Below are 18,305 nucleotides of genomic sequence, written 5' to 3' on the forward strand. Positions count from 1 at the left end.
CTAGCAAGCTATCCAGAAACAACACTTGGTCTTGGAGCGCATTCACCGACTCCGACAGAAGGTCACCGACTCTGCCAACCAGGTGGAACAACTTCATGCCGAGCTCGGCCGGTCCAAAACATCACTGCAGATGGCGAACTCTGACAATTCTAGGTTGCTCGGCCAGCTTGGAACCACCGAGAAAGAAAGGGACGCGCTCCGGGCCAAGTTGGAGACTTTGAAAGAATCAAATAAGAAGGAGTTGGAGGATGCCAACAACGCCGATTTCAAGGAAGCCGAGGAGAGCTACACCAAGCAAGTCCATGCCACCCAAGATATTTTCTTCAAGGTGGGATGGAAGGCTGCTTGCGAACAACTCAGCCAAGGACCTGGGACTGATATGTTCGCCTCTCCCCCAGTTGCTTTCCTGCCAACATACCTTGTGCCATATGCCAACGACGTCTTCAGTGCGTTGCCGGCTGAGGCCGAGGAAGAAGAGGCGGAGGATGCCGAGGAAGATGCCGAGGATGGCAACCACGCAATGTAGCCTGGCCAGGAGCAGACCGATGTCCAAGAGACCACAATCACGGTCGACCTGGAATCGACCGCAACCGAGGATGAATTCACAAATCTTTCCCCCTTAGTCTAGTTTTCTTTGTCTTTCTTTTTGTTTGAAAATGTAACTGGGCTATCTACCCCTCCTCTTGTAATTATTTTGCACATCAATGAAAAGTTCAATTCTCATCAAGTGTTTGCACGGTCCTCGAGCTAAATAACTTCAGCCGGACAAAATACTTCGGCAAAACAAACCATCTTGTCTATCTTATTTAACCGGAAAAGACATCTCGGTTTGAATCATAAAGTTGAGTAAATCATCAACTCAATCAACCGGAGTAAAACATCTCGGTTGAAGTTTCACAAGAGTTGAATAAATCATCAACTGAGTCAATCGGATTAAAACATCTCGGTTGAAAACCTCAAAGTTTAGCAAATCATCAACCTAGTCAACCGGAATAAAACATCTCGGTTGACATTCACAAAGTTTGAGTAAATCATCAACTCAGTCAACCGGAATAAAATATTTCGGTTAGAATCTCAAAGTTGAGTAAATCATCAACTCAATTAACCGGAGTATAACATCTCGTTGGAATCTCAAAGTTGAGTAAATCATCAACTCAATTAACCGGAGTAAAACATCTCGGTTGGAATCTCAAAGTTGAGTAAATCATCAACTTAATTAACCGGAGTAAAACATCTTGGTTGGAATCTCAAAATAAAAAACAACAATCTGAATGCTAAAGCAAAGATGAGACACTTCTATTATATTGACAAAAAGAATATTACATTCTGAAGTGTGAGGCAAAAAAGTTCTTTGCACAAAAAGAACACAAAAGCTAAAAATAGTACAGTTTGAGGTTGGCTGCATTCCATGGTCAGGGTATTCCTCTTCCTTCCAAGTCCTCCAAGTGGTATGCCCCCTTGCCCGCCAGACCGGTTATCTTGTAAGGTCCTTCCCAGTTTGCCCCTAATTTGCCTTCTCCTGGCACCAGGGTGTTGCCCATGACCTTCCTTAAAACCTAGTCGCCTACTTTGAACGGTCTGGGGTACACCGTCTTGTTGTATTTTCTTGAAAGCTCTTGTTGGTAGGCGGCCACATGGATAAGAGCATTTTCCTGGCATTCTTCCGCTAGGTCCAATTCCAGGGCAATGGCCTCAGTGTTCAGCTCGAGCTCAAAACTTTCACTGCGGAGGGTGGGCATACCGACGTCCAAAGGGATGACCGCCTCCATGCCATATGCCAAGACAAAAGGAGTTTCCCTGGTGGATTGCCGCGGGGTCGTTCGGTATGCCCAAAGAACGCTTAGGAGTTCCTTGGCCCATATTCCCTTGGCTTTCTCAAGCCGTTTCTTCAACCCATCAAGAATGGTCTTGTTTGATGTTTCGACTTGACCGTTAGACTGCGGGTAAGCCGGGGTAGAGTCGTAGAATTCAATCTTCAAGTCTTCACAAAATCCTCTGAATAGGCGGCTGTCAAATTGGTTGCCGTTATCAGAGATCAGAATTTTGGAGACGCCAAACCGCGTTACCACATTCTGCCAGACAAACTGTTTTACATCATTCTCCTTGATCGTTGCCAAAGGCTCAGCTTCAACCCATTTGGTGAAGTAGTCTGTGGCCGCGATAAAGAACTTCCGATTGTCTGGTGCTGTTGGGAGTGGTCCCACTATATCCAGCCCCCACATCGCAAAGGGCCAAGGGCTGGTAAGGGGAAGAAGTTCTCTGGCCAGTTTGTGAATTTGGTGGGCAAACTTCTGGCATTTCTCACATTTGCGAACATATTTTTGAGCGTCCGGTTGCATGCACGGCTACCAATATCCTTGCGAGATAGCTCGGTAGGCCAAAGATCTACCCTTTATGTAACTGCCGCAGATGCCCTCGTGAATTTCGTACAGGAAAGCTTCCACGCTACTTGGGTGTACACACTTGAGATAGGGACCGGTGAAAGACTTCTTGTATAAAGCGCCAGATGGAGAGAGCCAAAACCACTCTGCCTTCACCCGAACTTTATGTGCTTCTTTTTTGTCGATGGGAAGGGTCTGATCTTTGAAGAAGAGGATAATTGGGTCCATCCAGGAAGGACCTAGCTTAGTGCAGAGTACTTCTGTCTGCTCAACTTCCTCAATACTGGGCCTCGGAAGGAATTCAATCAGGAGAGGGCTGGGAGATGTGCTATCGACCATGGAAGCGAGGCCGGCTAATTCATCTGCTCAGACATTTTCTTCACAGCCAATTCGTTGGACCCTTATTGCCTGGAATCGCTTGATGTGGTCTCTTACCAGAGCTTGGTACTTCGCCATTCTGTCATCTTTAGCTTCATAAACCCCAGAAACTTGGTTAACTACAAGTTGGGAATCACTATAAACCATTAGCTCGGATGCGTGCATCTGAAGCGCGCTCTTGAGCCCGGCCAAAAGCGCCTCGTACTCAGCCTCATTGTTTGATGCAGGGAATCCAAGGGTGATAGAGTGTTCGATGGTCAGTCTGTCTGGGGAAATCAGAACTATGCCCAGCCCGGCACTATGGCGGTTAGAAGCCCCATCTATGAAAAGTTTCCACATTTCGCCCACAAAGAGTTTCCAACATTCTGAGGGGTCCTGGGAGGCTTGCAAATGGATGGGCGCATGGTCGCTCAACTGTGCTGCGTCAGGTTCAATGTTGATCGGTTCCACTTCCTTCCCTCTTGGCGATGCGACACCGGACAGAGCAGGTTGGTCGGTAATACTCAATTCCGTCGTCGTATCGCTAGGCTGTAGCGTCATACTTGCTGAAGGTTCTTCGGCGGGGCGCGCAAGTTTCGCGTCGCCAACATCCCCTTGCTGTGCTACTTCGGTTAAATCTACACTCACCTCCTCGGCTGCCGCCGCAAGATCCATTGAGTAGACGGGATGAATCCCGGGTGAGAATTCAGCAATAAAATCGGCCAATGTCTGGGCCTTTATGGCAGTGCGTAGCTGGAACTTGACGTCACACTGTCCCAATTCGACCGCCCACTTGAAAATTCCACCAGAGAAGTCCGCCCGTTCGAACAAAGCTTTGAGAGGGAACTCGGTCAAAACAATGATTGTATGAGCATGGAAATAGTGCGACAATTTCCTGGAGGCCATTATCAATGCCAACGCAAGTTTTTCCAGTGGCAAGTATCTCGACTCTGCCGGTAGCAAGGTTTTACTTACGTAGAAGATAGGGAGGTGCTTGATTCCTTCCGACCGGACAAGCATCGCACTAACTGCATGCTGAAAAACGGCTAGATAAAGGTAAAGTTCCTCGTCGGGCTTCAGTGTTACCAACAGCGGTGCTAAAGACAGATACTCCTTGAGCTTGGCCAAAGCCCGATCACATTCTTCATCCCATGAGAACTTTGATTTCAAAGCTTGAAAAAAAGGGCGGCAGCGATCTGATGACCGGCTTATGAATCGATTAAGCGCGGCGGCCATTCCGGCCAGATGCTGCACGTCCTTAGCCGAGCTTAGCTGCTTTAATTCTTCTATAGCTCTGATTTGTGTGGGGTCTGCCTCAATGCCTCGGTTTGTAACTAGGAAGCCTAAGAATTTTTCGGATCCCACGTCAAAGGCACATTTGGACGCATTCAGGTGTAGCTTGTGTCGATTAAAAATGGCGAACGTCTCGGCCAAGTCAAACAAGTGGTCTACTTGATGCCGGCTTTTCACCACCATATCATCAATATAAGCCTCCATTGTCCGGCCTAGCAGAGGAGCGAACATCTTGGTCACCATCCGTTGGAAAGTTGCCCCGGCATTCTTCAAACCAAAAGGCATGACTCGGTAGCAGAAGAGTCCCCTTGGAGTAGTGAAAGAGGTGATCTCACAGTCGGGGCCATGCATGGCAATCTAATGATAGCCACGGTAGGCATCCAAAAAATTGAGCCTGTTATGTCCAACCGTTAGATCGACATGCTGGTCTATTCTAGGCAGAGGAAAGCTGTCTTCAGGGCAAGCACGGTTGACGGTCTTGTAGTCGACGTAAACTCGCCACTTCCCATTCCTTTTAGGTACAACGACCGTGTTTGAAATCCATCGAGGGTAGTGCACTTCCTGAATAGCTCGTGCCTCAAGCAAGTTCTTCACCTCTTCTGCAACTGCCTCGGTATGGTGTAGCGCCGATCTCCTCGTTCTCTGAATGACCGGCTTTGCCCCGGGAAAAACATTGAGGTGATGGAAAATAAAACTCGGATTGATACCGGGCATGTCGTAAGGCGACCATGCGAAGACTTTGATATTTTCCATCAAAAACTCCACCATCTCGGTCCTTTCTTGGGCGGTAAGGCTTGATCCGAGCAAGAAGAACTTGTTCGGGCTCTCCGTGGCAATCTGCACTTCCACCAACTCTTCAACGACTTTGTCCTCAGCCTTGGTGCCCACGTCGTCAAGGACTCCCTGGTCTTCCGATCCTTCAATCATTTGGACGAAGCCCTTGGCAGCTCGGCTCCCATTTACTGCCACGAAACATTGCTTCGACATGACCTGACCGCCCTAAACTTCCTCAATTGCCCCTATAGCCGAGGGAAATCTTATCACCTGGTGGTAGGTCGACGCTACGACTTGCATAACGTAAAGTCATCCCCTTCCAAGGATCAGGTTATAAGTAGACGGCACTTGCAATACCCAGAACTCCACTTGCTTGACCACGGATCTCCCTTTGACCGACAGAATAATTTTTCCCAAAGGCCACTCTGGTTGAAAGTTGAAACCAACCAGTGGCGAAGTTGTCGGAGCCAAGTCTGTGTCTCGGAGTTTATGCTGTTTGAACGCGACGTAATACATGATCTCGACTGAGCTTCCCTGGTCGATCAAGATGCGCTTGACATCTGTCACGACCCAAACCCGCCCCTATGGGTTTAGCATCGTAACCGGCCAGTAATCCGAGATTACCGAAGGCCTGCTTAACAGTAAGACAGTAATACAGAGTACAGGGGCATGGCGGAAGCCAAAACAGTAAATAAACAATGTCCAATGAGCTGTGAGTCTGTATGCAAAAAGATTTTTCATACGTATATACATGAACAGTACAGAACAGTATGTACAACATTTACAGTCGATCAGAATAGGGACCTAATCCCTGTTAAACAGTACAGTGCAGTGCTATCAGTCTATACGGTTATTACAAAACAGATACAGGGACAGACGGGGGAAATTGAAACACCCCTAAGCCATAGCTTGACAGGCTCGGAACCTTGCAGTGAGGCACAGTGGTTGGCTTGACAAAAATGGAGTCTAACTCACGCTCCTAGCTCCGGTCTGGTGCCTGTATACCTACATATATATATAAACAATGAGCTAAAGCCCAGTGAATAACATAATGCATAAAGAGGTTAAGAATGAATGTCCTTACAGTAATGAAAACAGTTCATTAAATCAGTATTTCAATCATTCAGTCATAACAGTCATATATGGTACATCCATTAGCATAGCAGTACAGTAAATAGTAGGCCTTAAAAGACCGAGCAGTCAATGATGGCCATCATAACAGTAAACAGAAGTTCCAAGATAGGAACTGACAGAGATCTCTATAACAATAGCAGTAACAGCAAACAGTAGTTGCTATGGATGCCACAATACAGTTCAGAATAGAGGACATACATTCATTCAGTTAACAGTAACAGTTCAGAAAGCAATTCAGTTAATAGTCAGAAAATATTCATCTTTGAACATATCTTTATACAGTTGTTACTCACAGAGTTCTGGGCTGCAGTTAAGCTAGAGCGCGTCCCCAGATGCCAACCCTACACAGTTACAGATTGAACACACACTAAGTTACATAGTTGGGAAAAATAATAACTTAATCCCTAATTTGCCTCGGTGTGGTTCTACATCTATATCCTCATTAAGATGCCTTAAACTAGGCCTAAGAATGCCTAGGATGAAATGAGGATGTAAAGATGCACATTAAAAGCATTTTTAGAATTTTCAAAAAACAGGGGTCACGCTCGAGTGTCGATTACTACGCTCGAGCGGACATGCAGACAAAGGATACCCGCTCGAGCGGACTGCAAAACATGCCAAAAGTGCTAGATGCTCGAAATTTATGCTCGACAGCCGCTCGAGCGTAAGACACAAGGTACCGCTCAAGCGTCAATTCTTCCGCTCGAGCGGACATCAAAACAGTGTAAAGTGCTGGGAGCACGAATTTCACACTCGAGCGTGAGTTCAAAATCTGAAATTCCCAGATTTGAACCTCAAGCTCAAATCAAGTTTCAATGTATCAAATTCGATCCTTTTGGGCTCATTTTTTGGAAAACACCTCAAAACCCATAGTATAACAAATTTCAAAGCTCAAATTGTAAAATCAAGGCCCAAAGGTAGTTCAAATAAATCCAAATTGAAACCAATTATCATGAACAAGATAAACATGGGACATGCATGACTGTAAATAACTTCCAAGCCTCAAATACATTCTCTAGTGAGCCAACTCTTACAAAAACAAGATGAAATCATGGTCTATAACAATAATATGAACATGTATGCACCAATTGCCATGAAATCAACATCAAAATGCAAGGATATAGACATGCATGCAATAATTAAGCCTTAATTCAACAATCTATTCCAATTTTTGACTTAGCTCTTTAAATTATCATGATCCATGCTAGATAGAACTTAAATACATAATTAAGAAGGCAATTATTCTACCTTAAGTCTTGAATTAGAGGTATGGAGGCTCAATGTTGCAAGTCTTCTACAATTTCTTCAAGTTTCCAAGCAAAACCCTCAAGAACAATTCAATCCCCTAACTCTCTCTCTCTCTGTCGGTTTGTCTCTCAAATGGACAGAGCAAATGTTGTGTTTAGGTGTAGTGAAGCTTCAATATGTCTTAGATAGTGGCCCACCAATATGGCTTTTTGGTAAATAATGCAACTTATGCCATTTATCAATATTGATCCAATTTAATCATACAAAAACACATTTTTTAATTAAATACACCATAAAATCACATAAAATCTAATTGACACAGAACATCAATAAATTTCAGATCTGGCCACCGATAAGGCCTTCAATTAGCAGTTTAAACACAAAGACATGAATAGATAATTTGGCAGGCAAACAGATAGAATTGCAATTTAACTAATATACTCAATCAATTCGGCTTCAGTTTTCAGTCAGTCAGTCAGTCAATTAACATATTTAGCCTCAGTTTAACAGTAATCAATGGCTTATCAGTAAACAGTGGTGAGGGTTATTACAGTCTCCCCTCCTTATAAAGAGTTTGGTCCTCTAAACTCGAATTACCTTCGTTCTGGAAGAAAACGGGATTCAGTGGAAACAGTTCAGGATATATTTTAGCCATGTCATCTTCCCTTTCCCAAGTGGCATACACGCCACCATGGTTTTGCCAGTCAACTTTCACTAACGGGATCTCTTTGTTTCTTAACTTCTTGATTCGTCTATTTACAATCTAAATAGGCCGTTCCTCGTAAGTGTAGTCATCACTCAGTACTACACGAGTAGGCTCTATCACATGGAAAGGATCCCAGAGGTAGTCCCTCAACATAGAAACATGGAACACATTATGCATATGCTCCATTTCAGGAGGAAGCGCAACTTGATACGCCACCGAATTGATTTTCTCAATAATCTCATACGGTCTGACGTATCTCGACGCCAACTTGCCTTTAACTCCAAAACGAGTCTGGCCTTTCATCAGTGTCACTTTCACAAAAATGTGATTACCCACTTCATATTCTCTGTCTCGCCTTCGGACATCTGCATAACTTTTCTGTCGGCTCTGTGCAGTTTTCAGTCTCTATTGTATCAGTTTTACTTTCTCAGTCGTTTCATATACAATCTCGGGCCCAAGTAAAGGCCCATCTCCAACTTCTGCCCAGCAAATCGGAGATCTACATTTTCTGCCATACAATGCCTCGAAAGGCACCATACCAATACTTGAATGGTAGCGGTTGTTGTAGGCGAATTCAGCCAATGACAAATGGCTTTCCCAATTTCCCTGAAAATCAAGGACACACATTCTCAGTAAATCCTCCAGAGTCTGGATGGTTCTTTCTGACTGGCCATCTGTCTGAGGATGGTAGGCACTACTCAGTCTCAGTTCAGTACCCAATGCAGTTTGTAAGCTTTGCCAAAATCTTGATGTAAACTTCGAGTCCCTATCAGAAACAATGGACACAAACACTCCATGCAGTCTAATAATTTCATCAATGTAGAGTATAGCTAATTTGTCCGCATTATAAATTGTTTTGACTGGTAAAAAGTGAGCAGATTTAGTCAGTCTATCAACTATAACCCAAATTGAGTCCATACCTTTACTGGAGCGAGGTAAACCAACGATAAAATTCATGGTGATATGTTCCCATTTCCACTCCGGTATAGGTAAGGGCTGCAGTAAGCCTGCGGGTCGTTGATGTTCGGCTTTGACTTGTTGGCAATGAAGACATTTCGATACAAAATCAGCAATTTCTTTCTTCATTCCCGGCCACCAGAAATTCAGTTTCAAATCTTGGTACATTTTTGTATTCCCTGGATGGATAGACAGTTTCAAATTGTGGCCCTCTTGCAGAACTTTTCTTTTCAGTTCAGTATCATTCGGTACACACAGTCTTCCCTAAAATTTCAGTACATTATTTTCAAATTTGAAACCCGGTCTCAGTTTAGATTCCCGTTCTTTGATGATCTTCTTCAAGAAGTCATCCTGTTGCTATTTCTCTTTAATCTCTTCAATCAGTGCCGGTTGAGCAGAAATAGCAGCTATTGTTCCACCTTGTTCTCGCAAAACAATTTCAATTTCAGATTTTTCAAGGTCACAAAGCAACTCTTTCTGTCCGATGAGTAAACAGGCTAAGTTCCCGATCGATTTTCGACTCAATGCATCGGCAACGGTGTTGGCTTTCCCCGGATGGTACAAAATCTGTAGGTCATAATCTTTAATCAGTTCTAGCCATCTCCGCTGTCTCATGTTCAGTTCTTTCTGTGTGAAGAAATATTTCAAACTTTTGTGGTCATTATATACTTCATATGTCGCCCTATAAAGGTAATGGCGCCAGATTTTTAAGGCAAACACCACTGCAGCTAGTTCCAAGTCATGGGTCGGGTAGTTCTTTTTATGCGGTCTCAGTTGTCGGGAAGCATAGGCAATAACTCTCCTATTCTGCATTAAAACACATTCCAAATCCTTATGAGAAGCATCACTAAAAATGGTAAAACCATCCGTACCTGAAGGTATGGTTAGAACCGGTACAGTCACAAGTCGAGTTTTCAACTCTTGGAAAGCTGATTCCCTTTGGTCAGTCCAGTCAAATGATATCCCCTTCTGAGTTAACTGAGTCAACGGTAAGGTAATTTTGGAGAAATCTTTGGCAAATCTTCTGTAATATCCAGCTAATCCCAAAAAGTTTCGGATTTCTGTAACATTCGTTGGTCTAGGCCAATTCACCACTGCTTCAACTTCCTGTGGATCAACTGAAATTCCATCCTTACTAATAACATGTCCCAAAAACATAACATGATCAAGCCAAAATTCACATTTAAGACAGTTTAGCAAAAAATTTCTGTTCTCTTAGGGTCTGTAGGGCAAGTCTCAGATGATGTTCATGTTCTTCTATACTCTTGGAATAAATCAGAATGTCATCTATGAATACAACAATAAAGTCATCGAGGAATGGTTTAAAGATTCTGTTCATGAGGTCCATAAATGCAGCAGGTGCATTGGTAAGTCAACAGTAAGGTAATTTTGGAGAAATCTTTGGCAAATCTTCTGTAATATCCAGCTAATCCCAAAAAGTTTCGGATTTCTGTAACATTCGTTGGTCTAGGCCAATTCACCACTGCTTCAACTTCCTGTGGATCAACTGAAATTCCATCCTTACTAATAACATGTCCCAAAAACATAACATGATCAAGCCAAAATTCACATTTAAGACAGTTTAGCAAAGAATTTCTGTTCTCTTAGGGTCTGTAGGGCAAGTCTCAGATGATGTTCATGTTCTTCTATACTCTTGGAATAAATCAGAATGTCATCTATGAATACAACAATAAAGTCATCGAGGAATGGTTTAAAGATTCTGTTCATGAGGTCCATAAATGCAGCAGGTGCATTGGTAACTCCAAAAGGCATAACTAAAAATTCGTAATGTCCATACCTCGTTCAAAAAGAAGTTTTGTCAATGTCTTCTGGTTTAACTTTCAGCTGATGGTAACCGGATCTGAGATCAATCTTAGAGAACACTTGAGCACCCTGTAACTGATCAAATAAGTCTTCAATACGCGGCAATGGATATTTATTTTTCACAGTTACCTTGTTCAATTCACGGTAGTCGATACAGAGCCGCACTGAGCCGTCTTTCGTTTTCACAAACAAGACAGGTGCGCCCCACGGTGAAGTACTAGGCCTGATGAACTTTTTGTCTAACAGTTCTTGCAGTTGAACTTTTAGTTCTTTCAGTTCAGTTGGAGCCATTTTGTAAGGAGCTTTAGATACTGGTTGTGTACCCGGAATCACATCAACGGTGAACTCAATCTCCCTGTCAATTAAATCCCCTGGCAGATCATCTGGAAAAATATCTGGGAATTCTCTAACTATAGGAATACAGTTCATATCAGTTTTAACATCAGTATGTATAGTCAATACAGAACACAGATATCCCTTACACCCCTTCTTAATCAGTTTAAAGGCTTTCATATGGGAAATCATATATGGAGGAGGTACTACTCCAACCCCATTAAACACAAATTCAGGTAAACCCGGTGGACAGAAAACTACTTGTTTCGTTACACAGTCTATGGTAGCATGATATTTCGTTAACCAGTCTATCCCCAATACAGCATCAAAATGATCTATGTTCAGAGGCAGTAAGTCAATATACAGATACACATCCCCAACAATAATTTCACATGCAAGGTACATATAAGCACAAGTTACAGATCCCCCAACAGGCGAAGATACAGTTAACAGAAAATTCATGGGTTCTAATGGTCTACTCAATTTTCGCGAAAAAGCATGCGATACATATGAGTGTGTAGACCCCGAATCAATCAGAACATATGCATTTTGAGTATAAATAGAGAGAATACCTGACACAACGGTCTCGGTATTCTGCACATCTCCCAGTACCAGTGCGAACACTCAGCCTTGCCTCATAGGCTCTTTCTCGGTAGCTTTGGGGTTAGGCTTTGATGTAGCAGTCGATGCTGTTGCGCTAGGTGCAGCTTTATTATTGGCCTGCGGAGCAGAGGGGTAGTATTTGACCATGTGGCCCACCTTGTCACACCTGTAACAAGCTCCAAATATTTTGTAACAAACCCCTTTGTGCTTCTTGCCACACTCAGAACAGGGTGGTATGGAACCACTCCCCTGGCTGGGGCTAATTGTTGACCCCGTATCCTGTTTCTTGTTCAATGGGTTATTTTTGCCTTTCTTGAACTTAAAACCCTGCCTTTTACCATGCCATTCAGACGCTTGTGCTTCAGTTTGTTTCAGTGCCTCGATGTTCGACTCAGCCATTAATGCTTGGTTAAGAACATTTACATAGTTTGGTAGCTTTAAAACATTTATTCTGTCCAGTATTGCAACATTAAGGCCGCCCTTATACTTTCTGGCCTTCTTGTAATCAGTGTCCACCATATGTGGTGCATATCTAGCAAGTTCGGTGAACTTTGTTTCATATTCAGTAACAGACATGGTACCCTGTCTCAGCTGTTCAAACTCAGTCACTTCTCTGTCCTTGACACACTGAGGAAAATACTTTTCGAAGAAGGACTCCTCAAATTGAGCCCAAGTCATAACAGTGTTGGTGTCGCGGACTAACATCCACCACCTTCTGGCCTCCTCTTGTAGTGTAAAGGTGGCCAATAGCACTTTGTGTGCTTCAGAACATGGAAAAACTTCGAACAATTTTTCTGTCTCAAGGACCCAAGCTTAGCCTTTAGCGGTTCGAGGCCTCCCTGAAATGATGGCGGTTTCATTTTGCTGAACTTCTGGGTGAGAGCAATTATATCCCCATCATTAACATTCAGTTCCGGCTGTACCGGAGGAGGAGGTGGGGGCTGTTGGTTCTGTTGTTGTTCTAGTGTTGCAGTTAATAGTTCCACCATTCTTTTCAACCTCGCCGTTCTTGCCTCAGAGGATTCAGTTTCATTAGCAGTGCTTGTATTATCCATTTCACTATATGCATCATTATAATAATAAACATAGGAAGTTGCATATTTTAAACATTTAAACATAAGCAATTATATGTTTCAACACATTAACACATTTACATGTCATGTCCACACACACTTTTCATGCTCATGTGATGCCCTAATTGCTCTTCTAGGACACCCTATAGCTCATTTGGACACGTGTGTGCGGTATAACTCGTGGTTAAGTATCACTCTGATACCACTCTGTCACGACCCAAACCCGCCCCTATGGGTTTAGCACCGTAACCGGCCAGTAATCCGAGATTACCGAAGGCCTGCTTAATAGTAAGACAGTAATACAGAGTACAGGGGCATGGCGGAAGCCAAAACAGTAAATAAACAATGTCCAATGAGCTGTGAGTCTGTATGCAAAAAGATTTTTCATACGTACATACATGAACAGTACAGAACAGTATGTACAACATTTACAGTCGATTAGAACAGGGACCTAATCCCTGTTAAACAATACAGTGCAGTGCTATCAGTCTATACAGTTATTACAAAACAGATACAGGGACAGACGGGGGAAATTAAAACACCCCTAAGCCATAGCTTGACAGGCTCGGAACCTCGCAGTGAGGTACAGTGGTTGGCTTGACAAAAAGGGAATCTAACCCACGCTCCTAGCTCCGGTCTGGTGCCTGTACACCTACATATATATATATATAAACAGTGAACTAAACCCTAGTGAATAACATAATGCGTAAAGAGGTTAAGAATGAATGTCCTTACAGTAATGAAAACAGTTCATTTAATCAATATTTCAATCATTCAGTCATAAAAGTCATATGTGGTACATCCATTAGCATAACAGTACCGTAAATAGTAGGTCTTAAAAGACCAAGCAGTCAATGATGGCCATCATAGCAGTAAACAAAAGTTCCAAGATAGGAACTGACAGAGATCTCTGTAACAATAACAGTAAAAGTGAACAGTAGTTGCTATGGATGCCATAATACAGTTCAGAATATAGGACATACATTCATTCAGTTAACAGTAACAATTCAGAAAGCAGTTCAGTTAACAGTCAGAAAATATTCATCTTTGAACGTATCTTTACACAGTTGTTACTCACAGAGTTCTGGGCTACAGTTAAGCTAGAGCGCGTCCCCAGATGCCAACCCTGCACAGTTACAGATTGAACACACACTAAGCTACACAGTTGGAAAAAATAATAACTTAATCCCTAATTTGCCTCAGTGTGGTTCTACATCTATATCCTCATTAAGATGCCTTAAACTAGGCCTAAGAATGCCTAGGATGAAATAAGGATGCAAAGATGCACATTAAAAGCATTTTCAGAATTTTCAAAAAATAGGGGTCACGCTCGAGCGTCGATTACTACGCTCGAGCGGACATGCAGACAAAGGATACCCGCTTGAGCGTGGACTACTCCGCTCGAGCGGACTGCAAAACATGCCAAAAGTGCTGGATGCTCGAAATTTACGCTCAACAGGCGCTTGACAGCCGCTCGAGCGTAAGACACAAGGTACCGCTCGAGCATCAATTCTTCCGCTCGAGCAGACATCAAAACAGTGTAAAGTGCTAGGAGCACGAATTTCACGCTCGAGCGCCAGTCACCCCCCTCGAGCGTGAGTTCAAAATCTGAAATTCCCAGATTTGAACCTCAAGCTCAAATCAAGTTTCAATGTATCAAATTCGTTCCTTTTGGGCCCATTTTCTGGAAAGCACCTCAAAACCCATAGTATAACATATTTCAAGGCTCAAATTGTAAAATCAAGGCCCAAAGGTAGTTCAAATAAATCCAAATTCAAACCAATCATCATGAACAAGATAAACATGGGACATGCATGACTTTAAATAACTTCCAAGCCTCAAATACATGCTCTAGTGAGCTAACTCTTACAAAAACAAGATGAAATCATGGTCTATAACAATAATATGAACATGCATGCACCAATTGCTATGAAATCAACATCAAAATGCAAGGATATAGACATGCGTGCAACAATTAAGCCTTAATTCAACAATCTATTCCAATTTTTGACTTAGCTCTTGAAACTATCATGATCCATGCTAGATAGAACTTAAATACATAATTAAGAAGGCAATTATTCTACCTTAAGTCTTGAATTAGAGGTATGGAGGCTCAATGTTGCAAGTCTTCTACAATTTCCTCAAGTTTCCAAGCAAAACCCTCAAGAACAATTCAATCTCCTAACTCTCTCTCTCTGTCGGTTTGTCTCTCAAATGGGCAGAGCAAATGTTGTGTTTAGGTGTAGTGAAGCTTCAATATGTCTTAGATAGTGGCCCACCAATATGGCTTTTTGGTAAATAATGCAACTTATGCCATTTATCAATATTGATCCAATTTAATCATACAAAAACACCTTTTTTAATTAAATACACCATAAAATCACATAAAATCTAATTGACACAGAACATCAATCAATTTCAGATCCGGCCGCCGATAAGGCCTTCAATTAACAGTTTAAACACAAAGACATGAATAGATAATTTGGCAGGCAAACAGATAAAATTGCAATTTAACTAATACACTCAATCAATTCGGCTTCAGTTTTTAGTCAGTTAGTCAATTAACATATTTAGCCTCAGTTTAACAGTAATCAATGGCTTATCAGTAAACAGTGGTGAGGGTTATTACAATATCAAATTCCTTGACGCGGAGTGTGACCACTAAGGCATCGTTGTGCGGCGTTTGAATACGCTTGAAGTCCTTGTAGAGAAACTGATCACGTCTTTCTCTTCGGTCTTCCCCCTCTTGATCTCGGGCTCGACCGACAAAACTTCCCTCATGTGTTCTGCCTTCTTGATCATACCTTGGAGCTCGCATACACGCGCCGGCTCCACTATGCCGTGGATGACATTAATAACTCCTTGTGGGGGCATCTCCAGGTCATCCGGTCCACGCGGGTCAACTGGGCCTTGATGTGCGGCCTTCACACCCCCATCAATGTAAAGGTCTAAGTGTCCGGCCGCGACTAGCTCCTCCAAGTGTTGCTTCAGAGGCAAACAGTCCTCTGTCTAGTGTCCGCACTCCCGGTGGAATGTGCAGCAGTACCGCGGATTGAAGCCTTTTTGCGCATCGTCTAACTTAGCAGGAAACCGGACGTAATCCTCGTCACGGATTTCACTAAGTATGCGATAGATTGGAATCTTAAAGACCGTGGTGATGCCTGTCCGAGCTTTCAACCTTCTGTTTGCATCAGCTTCGTCGTCGCGGGGGTATTCATCTCGGTCATTCCGTCGACCCCTACCCCGGTTTCGACGATTTGAACCTCGGTCAGATTCTTCGGCACGATCGTTTAAACGGTTGGCCTCATGTCCGACCGCGTGCACCTTGCCAGCTAACTTCTTGTCTGTTGCTACCGGAGTTGCCTTCACGGTAAATGCTGTCGCATCATCTTCTACTCGGATGTGCTCGTTGATGCGCTGCATCAGTTGGCCCATGGATGTCGGCTGGTGCATGGTAAGCGAGTCCCGTAGTCTATGTCCGACCGGGAGACCACGCTTTTATTGTGTGATTGCCAAGTTGACCGGGCAATCCAAGATCTTGTTGAAGGTTTCCAGTATCTGGAGTTGTATGCCTTGAGTGTGTCGCTCGGCTCCATCTTGACACTAAGAAGGTGGTTAACTTCCTTTGGCGTTCTGGCGTTGGTTTTGAAATGTGTCACAAAGGCTTCCGCCAAGTGCTGCCACCTTTCGATGCTCCCCTCCGGCAGTCTCTCAAACCATTTCAAGCTCAGCTCGCCCAAACTTGACGGGAAGATAAGGCACATAAGAGCGTCATTCCGCCTATATTCGGCCATGACCTGTCGAAAGTGGCTTACATGCATGTATGGATCGGTCTTTCTGTCGTAGAGCGTGAACTTTGGCTGGTGGAAGCTCGCGGGAAGTGGTGTTGTTTCTATCTCCAGGGAGAAAGGAATGGCACTTAGTCTCGCCACATCTGTGTCTAGAAGGAGGGGCACAGCTGGGCGGGGTGGCAGCATTACGACTTTTTCACTAGCATGACCCCCGTAAGATAGCCGTTGAAGCGCCGGCACCCGCTGAGTCTCTCGCCGGCGTGCCCGCTCCTTCAAGACTGTTCGCAAGTCCTCTGAACAAGCGGAATAGGAATACCTCGACATCGTCGCCAGATGTGAGGGCTGATAGGTACTGTCTTGCGCGCAAGACCTCTTTTCCGGCCCATCAGACTCTCCAACCTTGTAACTTTTGGTGATTGAGAGGGACGGAGTGTGCTGCTGGCCCTGACTGCCTAAACGGCGGGGTCGGGTGCGCTCACTGTGGTCTCCCACTCCAGCTACACCCTTCCATTTGACATGCCGCTTAAGGTCCTCCATCTCCGCCGCCATTCTCCGGATGGCGGCGTCTTAATCCCTTAGCTTGTGTTCTAGACGTTTGGTGTGCGATTCTCTCCGCCGCCGGTGACCGTCTGGACACCGAGAATGACCAAAGCTTCTTCCGCGCTTGTCTCGCGCGTCTCTTGAATGTCTTCCTGGAGAAGTCTCCAAGTCCGCCATCGGAGGAATGGCGGGGTGTCCTCTCCGTCTAGCTGACTCCGGGGTAACTCCGTCGATGGCGGACAACGGAATCTCTTCGTTGTTCGCCATAGACGGCGATCAGATGAGCTGGGAAGACAAGGTTTTGTCTATCAAGTTCCCACAGACGACGCCAAATAAAGCCACTAGTCCCCGTGCCTTCCACATATTGTCCGCTTTGGCATTCCGACCGCACGGTTTTGTTCCTTTCCCACTGGGAGAAAAGGCCTATGCAAGGTAAGAGCAGCCAGCCTGCTTATAAGGTGGGAAAGTCGTCCCTCACAAACCGATGGGGATTTCCCGCACAGGGTATATTTGTAATTTTTCCTAAAAATAACTACTATAATATTTTTTTATACTATATCTTATTCTGAAAAATATAAGATTAGCTTCGGTGCAAATTTTGAACTGTAAGGTGCTGTTTGGGCTCACAGGGTTCACAATAGATCTTGATTCGATAATCTGAATCATTCATTTTGTCGGGTATTTCGTCTATTTCATTCACAAAAATAATTAGGTTGATCCGATAACTGTAACTAGTTCAATTTATTACGTTTGTCACTAAAAAAATGTATGGTTTATCTTTACAAAACACAATTGTTGTATATTTTATTTAGTGAAAAATTGAACAAGTTATAATTATCGGTTCGACCTAATTTTTTTTGTAGATGAAATACACGAAGTGTCCAACAAAATGAACAATTTGGATTATCGAAACGGGACGCATGGTGGATTTTATGGACCCAAACAGTGTCCTCCAGTCTAAAATCTGGACTAGAGCGATCCTCATCTATAAAAATAATCAGTGCATATAAAATTCATCACATATTATAAGGCCATGTTTGTTTTCAGAGGTAGAATGGATGATATTCATAGTGAACATATAAAATTCATCACATATTATAAGGTCCTGTTTGTTTTCAGAGGTAGAATGGATGAGATTCATAGTGAGCGAGCATATAAAATTCATCACATATTATAAGGCCCTGTTTGTTTTCAGAGGTAAAATTGAGGAGATTAATAGTGAGGGGATTGTTAGTGAGGGGATTGATAGTGAGGGGATTAAGTAAAATTGTGTTTGTTTTTATGATAGTTA

The sequence above is a fragment of the Camellia sinensis genome, chromosome 9, assembly GCF_055761805.1.
Source record: "Camellia sinensis isolate YWXY chromosome 9, ASM5576180v1, whole genome shotgun sequence".
NCBI lineage: Eukaryota > Viridiplantae > Streptophyta > Magnoliopsida > Ericales > Theaceae > Camellia > Camellia sinensis.